This window comes from Rhododendron vialii, chromosome 3a, assembly GCF_030253575.1.
Source record: "Rhododendron vialii isolate Sample 1 chromosome 3a, ASM3025357v1".
NCBI lineage: Eukaryota > Viridiplantae > Streptophyta > Magnoliopsida > Ericales > Ericaceae > Rhododendron > Rhododendron vialii.
Window position 1 is genome coordinate 2,390,355 of NC_080559.1, and position 6,601 is coordinate 2,396,955.

General features: G+C 38.9%; 2 long non-coding RNA genes across 3 annotated transcripts; both read right to left on the minus strand.

Moving 5' to 3' along the window:
• Positions 1–227: 227 nt before the first annotated feature.
• On the minus strand, positions 228–1,813 carry LOC131319017 (uncharacterized). The gene is made up of 2 exons (XR_009197865.1): positions 1,697–1,813; positions 228–901 (listed from the first exon to the last, which is right to left on the minus strand). It is a non-coding gene; the product is annotated as an uncharacterized LOC131319017 (long non-coding RNA).
• Positions 1,814–3,440: 1,627 nt separating this feature from the next.
• On the minus strand, positions 3,441–5,515 carry LOC131319016 (uncharacterized). 2 transcript variants are annotated; one of them, XR_009197863.1, is made up of 3 exons: positions 5,049–5,515; positions 4,450–4,807; positions 3,441–4,295 (listed from the first exon to the last, which is right to left on the minus strand). It is a non-coding gene; the product is annotated as an uncharacterized LOC131319016 (long non-coding RNA). The 2 variants fall into 2 exon arrangements; XR_009197864.1 differs by lacking the exon at positions 5,049–5,515 and having other exon boundaries at positions 4,450–4,936.
• Positions 5,516–6,601: the final 1,086 nt, after the last annotated feature.

Sequence of the window (6,601 nt, forward strand, 5' to 3'; positions counted from 1 at the left end):
AACGGCTCCGGTATCATCTGGCCATGTAGATTCATAGGCATGAAAGTATGGATTTTGTAAAGTGAAGGTTTTTATGCGAAAGAATCAACCTAGAGAGATGTCACGACCCTGACCCGCCCCTTGAGGTCTTAATCATGACAAATGCCAGTGATTTCTCACTAAGGCCAAATCTCAAATCAAATATCACCTAAACAAGTGATAATCAAAAGGGGCTAAACATAACAGCGGAAGCAAAAGTCAACTATTATTAATAACAAACCAAAGTCTTACATAGGTTTTACAAACCAAAAGGTAAACCTCTCAGAGCTGAGCTTACTTACAAACTCAAAAGCTAACAAACCATATACAAAGCTAAGTGTCTACAAGCATAACTTCATTTTACAAGTTTTCAAAAATACACACATCCCAAAAGTAAACACCATGCCACCCTACTCAACGCTTCCTGAAAGGTGGAAAAGAAAATCCATAAGCCAAAGCTCGTGTGAATGATTAATACTTAACTTACATGCCTTCCATGGACAATGCAAAATAATTCGATAATATTTCAAAACAAAGAGCTCGAAACTGTAAGCCAAATATAATGCACATTTCGCTATTCAAAATTCAAAAGCTACTAGGCGTCCCCGATAGTGGATAAGCCAGACGTCTATGCACTATCCCAAAACACACACCAACCTCAAACACCCTTGCTAGCCATTAAGCCGTCCCCTAGCAAGATCGGACGTTGGGAATGCCATTAAATAGATTCGCAAATATTTCACAAATAGGTCCACCTTTCACTGTTATTCATGGAGTACATAATTTATAAAACATGTTCAATTAAGCTCAATAAGGAAAACAAGTTCAAAACCATGTGTTTAAGTATTAAATCACTCACCTCGCGTCCACGTGTCACCCAAATCTCCTAAGACAATTAGGCAACAAAACATGATTAGAAGAAGCTAAACACGCCTATCTTTAATGAACATAAGGTCCTAGAGTGAAAGATATGAAGTAAAACAACCAATCTCAGGAAATAATTTCAGAATCTGCAGTTCCATCCACTTTAACGCAAAAGCTGACTTTGCACAAGAATAACTGAGACACAATCTTCATGCATTTTTTTAGGTCTATGAGTCTAGTTTCAAAATCAGAAATCGGATCGAAATTTCATTACCCGAGCTGAAAAATATGACCGTTTCCGTAAAGTGCGACGATGCTGTCAGCACTGCAGATACCAGAACAGCAGGTCGGTTAACGATTTTTAACTCCTTCCACATTTTGAGTTAGGTTCTGAAAATTTTACACAATAAAGAAGACACATACAGGCATTTACAGTAAAAATATCAAAAATATCAAGGTCGGGAAGTTGGTGAGAAAAATCCCTCAAGAACATGGCAGATTCGATTCTGTTGAAGCTCTAAATTGCCTATCCACAACCTGGACGAATTTCTGAAGTAAAACCCTAAAATTCACATCAAAACTCATACAAAAGCTTCACATAACATAAGTAAACTTGAACATACTCATGGGCTACCTCAAATATACCAAATTCATGAATTACACAACTTCAAACATGTCAATTTCTAGGAATTTAAAGGAGGTTCATGGGTTTTCAACACAAACTTCAATCTCTACCCTAAACCCACTTAGATTCAGCACTTCTAGTAAAAATTGAACATCAAGAACAAGGAATCTCACTCGTCTAGGCATGTACTTACCAAATTAGGCTTCAATCCAAATCTAGGAAGAAATCTTCAAGATTTTCCTCTTCTTTTCTTTTTTTCTTCTCACCGAGCAGTTCCTCTCTCTCTCTCTCTCTCTCTCTCTCTCTCTCTATACGTGTGATGAGAATGGGGGAGATGTTACACGTTCCTTCAATTTAACAAATTACAAGAAAAAAATTCATGTGTTGGTGTGACCTATAACCACCTATGTTCCATTTCCTAATAACTAGTAAAACAAAGCCAAAATCACATAATTAACATCAAGTTCAACACTTACTTAAATTCTAATCACAATTAAAAGTCAGGGTATTACAAGAGAATACATGGATCATGAAAGTATTTCTCTAGATTGAACAAGGATGATTGAATGCTAGATTCAAATCATCCAAAAGCAATTGAAAGCACAAGATCAAGAGAGGTATTGTTTTTCTCTCTCTAAAGTGGTCTATATCTCTCTTGTGCCCTAGAATAATGAAAAATAAGCTTACATATAACCAAGCAGGAAAAAATGCTACAGTGCCCTACTAAGGCACTCTTAACACGCATGCAAGAGCCTTAGTCTACTAAGGCACTACTGAGGCTCTCTTAACATGCATGCAATGGCCTTAGTCTATTAAGGCACTGCTAAGGCGCTACTTAGGCGCAAGCACTTAAAATGCCTTAGACAAAAAATTTCTTCTAATAAAACAGTGCCACTAATGTAAGGTTAGTTCATACAAGATATTTCATAAAAGATTAAGAAATTGAAAAGCTTTACCAGTGGCGAAACCAGTATAGGGCCAGCGGGGACCCCACTGAGTTCGAAAATACCTCTAGAGTAGGTATAGTTTTGAGGAGTATTTTGTAATTTTGTCCCAAAAGATAATATTTTTGCCCAAAAGATCCCACGAAATTACATGTATTGTAAATATTTGACCCCATTACAACTAAATCCTGGGTCCGCCCCTGAGCTTTACTGATGCATCGAAAAATATTAAGCTAAATGTACATGAGATGCATATACCTTTCCTAGCAAAATGTACGTCACGGCTTTCGCAATCAACTCTTGAACCTACGGGCGGAGTATCTAAGTTAGATAAAATAAAACCACCTCCCAAACCCAAAAGAAAAAAGAATAAATTAACATAGACTCCAAGGGTTTGTCGTATCCAAAAATCGCCAATTACATTTACAATTATTGTCGACGCTTGAGCCTTTCGACGGACCATTGCTTTACTTAACTTCGTCATATATTGCTAATAAATCTCCACTCATATTAATGGTGAAGGGTTTCCCAAGATAATACAAGGATGACAACATTTTTCTGTACTTGTAGACATAGTTGACCTCATATTGAGTACAACTGTTAGTACTGCCTTGCCAATCATTCTTATTTAAAATTTGAAGTACTGGTGTTGGAGAGCTTGGGAATGTCATGCCCCAAAATCGGGAGCATGACCAGCCGTGAGATTTATGAATCTCATATCATAGATAATAAATATGTGGAGGAACTTGCAATTGTGGTTCAAACATAGAAAAAGAAAGGAAAAAAGAATTATAAACCGTTAGGAACTTGCATTGTACTTTTCATTCGCGTTCAATGATACATGCATCATGAAATCTCAACACAACTATTGTAGAAAGCCTCCCGTACGATAGAGTACTATCGACGTTGTTTCTAGACAAGGTATAATTGAAAGCCGAAACAATATACAACAGGACACCAACAAACAAAAGCTCAAGTTTCATGTCCACTGTGAATAAAAGCGGAATGATGTATTATTGATTATGTATGAAATATAACCCTAGCATGCCTTTATATAGGCTACAATGTTCTTGGTCACTACGAAATATAAACTAAATAGGAAACATGCATTATAAAGAAATCAGTCCAACTTGGAAACATGAATAATAAAACCTACAAAACATGGTAACATAATATTTCTCAATATTATGTTAACATCCCCCTTCAAACTCAAGTAGATCTACTAACTTGAGTTTGAAAAAGCCACGAGAAACCAAGAACAACCAAGCCAATTAAAAAGAAACCAGGAGCAGCCACGCCAAGCAAAGCCAAGAGAAACCAGGAGAAGCTAGGAAAGAGAAACGGCCAGGAAGAGCCAAAAAACAGCCATGAGCGAGAGAAGCCATGACAACAGAGATTTGACCACTATGCCAGGTGCGGTGGGACATCTGGCGAGTGGACAGATGAACTAATAATACCTTCCATACTTCGTTAGTACTTGCACCAAGCCCGTTGATATTGCTGAGAACAATAAGGCATATGAGGCAATTCTAAATGTGGTGAAGCGAGTGACGGAGTACTCCCCGTATGCATTCACATTTAAAATTATTCGACCACCATTTAGGAGTTCACTGATACTGTACTTGTTTCCGGAAGCATCGTACATCTCTGTCATGACTATGGGAATCTTCTGTGTGTCGTAAGCTGCAGGAGTACTGATTATTACAGAAAGCGCAATCAAAATGCCTACCATAGCTATCCAAATAAGCACAAGCGGCATCATTGTGATGTCGCTGATGAAGCCTGATATGGATGCTCAATTGGGTGATGTCGCCGAATTTGTGAAGAGGCCGACAAATAAGAAGCTGATTAACATGTTCAAGAAAGAAAATCATTGGATGTATGCTAGAAAATATGAGAAAGTAGAAACGCAAGAACGAAATGCAGATGGGGATCGGTGAGTAATTAATGACCGATTTCTGGAACTAATGACCAATCGATTATATTCAACAAACTTACAGCGGGAAAGATTATAGGCCAAGCAAGAGAAGCCTAAAATCAAGTAGATATCTCTTATGTTTTTTCCTTTCCCCTCCCTTTTCGGCTGTCTGTTTTCTCATTCGAACGTGTGAAAGGAAATATATCTCCGTCCAGGGTGCAACGAAGATAGGGGATGATATGCTTGGTCGTAGAGCTATGAAGCTATATTCTCATTGAGTCGGGTAGGAAAACCGACATCAAACCGTTAGGTTGTTCCCTCCTCTTCAGAGAAGATTCAGAAGATCGGGGATGTTATGTCTTTTGTTTTTTCCTTCGTCTTCTCTCTTCTGAACGGGTAGTTCCTTTTATGCAAGTTCCTGGAGGAACATTGGGGGGCCTTGCAGAAAGAAAGGAGAGAAAATAGGAATTGGAGCTGGCAAAATTATCCACTTTTGGATAGACCTTGACTCCACATTACAACCATTTGTGCAGAACAAGATTCAAAAATGGTATTCCATTATTGACCTTTGTGCAGAACAAGATTCTAACAACCATTTGTTCTGCTGGAGTTGCTAAAATTAAAATGAGCATGACAGAGGAAAAACCAGCCTTTGTTGAAGAATTTTAAGCAAGTATACCTTCCAAACCCTCCACTAGCCAGCCAGCAACGCTGCAACGTTGAGGTGCTCTCCCCGGAAAACTGAGCCCATAAATGCATACAAGGTGGCCAAAGCAGCACCTCTCCAGTCGTAGAGCGAGACCCTAGAAAGGTTCTCCAAATACAAAAGGTAGCCAAGGTGGATATAGTTGTCACTATTTGAGAAGAGAGAGCAACCCAACACGTAAAGCAGGGAAGGGTCGGGCCTGCTGCTATTCCCCTCCTCTGACTTTAAATTGAGATAGTTTTGCTCCAAGTAAAATTGGAAACAAAGGCTCTCAACTCATTAACGGAAAGGAAAGAACTAGACCTATCATTGCATGGAAATGAACCCTAAAATATGACGACGGCTCGGAGAAGACAAAACCAGATTATTTGTATAGTGAGGGAACCCTCTTTCATTCAGTTCTTGCTTTTATAGGTTGTGGAATGGTGTTTAATGGCTTACGCGCTCTCTTCTCTAGAACCACCAAAATTTAACTGACATTCCCATGTTTTCGTGTTCCTCCTCTTTTATAGAAGCAACGTACTAAGCCTGACCTTTGCTCGTTCCTCCTCTTTTGCACAACCACAAACCTTCATTTGCTGGAGTTTCCACCTCCCATTTGGCCACGGTAAGACATTTAGCGTAAATACACATATTATGTTAGCCTAGAATTGAAACTATCAAAGTTTTCCTCTTCATGCATTTTAAGTTGCTCGAATTTCGTAGTGCAGATTTGAATTTTAGACACTCTAATTGTCTCTATTCCCTCATGAGATATACGAAGTATTTCTTAAGCCTCTTTGGCCGTGACACAAGAGGAAATACGTGTGACTTCGTTCCTAGACATAGCACCAAAGATGGCACCCAAAGCACGTGCATTAGCCTCACAACTCATATTATACCCGGAATTCCACTCGGACTCCTTTTTTGCTTTAATCACCTTAGTGGTGGCATCCTCGATTGTAGGTTATTCGTAACCCTACCGAATAGACCTCCAAACCCTAATGCCTTGAGATATTAAATGATTTTTCATTTTCATTTTCCAGAGGGCATAGTAACTTCCATCGAAATAAGGAGATCAAAAATTAGAAGTACCCTCCATAAGGTTATCTCTATCCATAGCGCAAAAACAAGATCTACTCAGGCAATTATACCAACAAGGAGTAGCCCGCTCTAATACCAATTAAAATTATCTAAAGCCCAACAAAGTCCCAAAGGGGGGTGAATGGGACTACCAATTTAAATTGGGAGAATTTTTGGGAGATCCACTATAGCACTTTCATAACCCTTTTAGTCCACTTCTTAAGTTACTAACCCCTCTAGTCCAATAACCTAATAAAATAATTCCTATGACAAAATACTCATCCTATATAACCATTCATAAAGAGAAACCCTAGAAACAAATCTGTAACACCACCTCTCTCTCTATCCCAGATCTGTAGCACCGTCTTTTCGTCTGAGGTCCAGCATCCGACGATCACTGTCCAATGAAAAACCCAGTGGCGTTGGCACGATCAACCACGAACGCCGTTCTTCGTCCGGTTTGG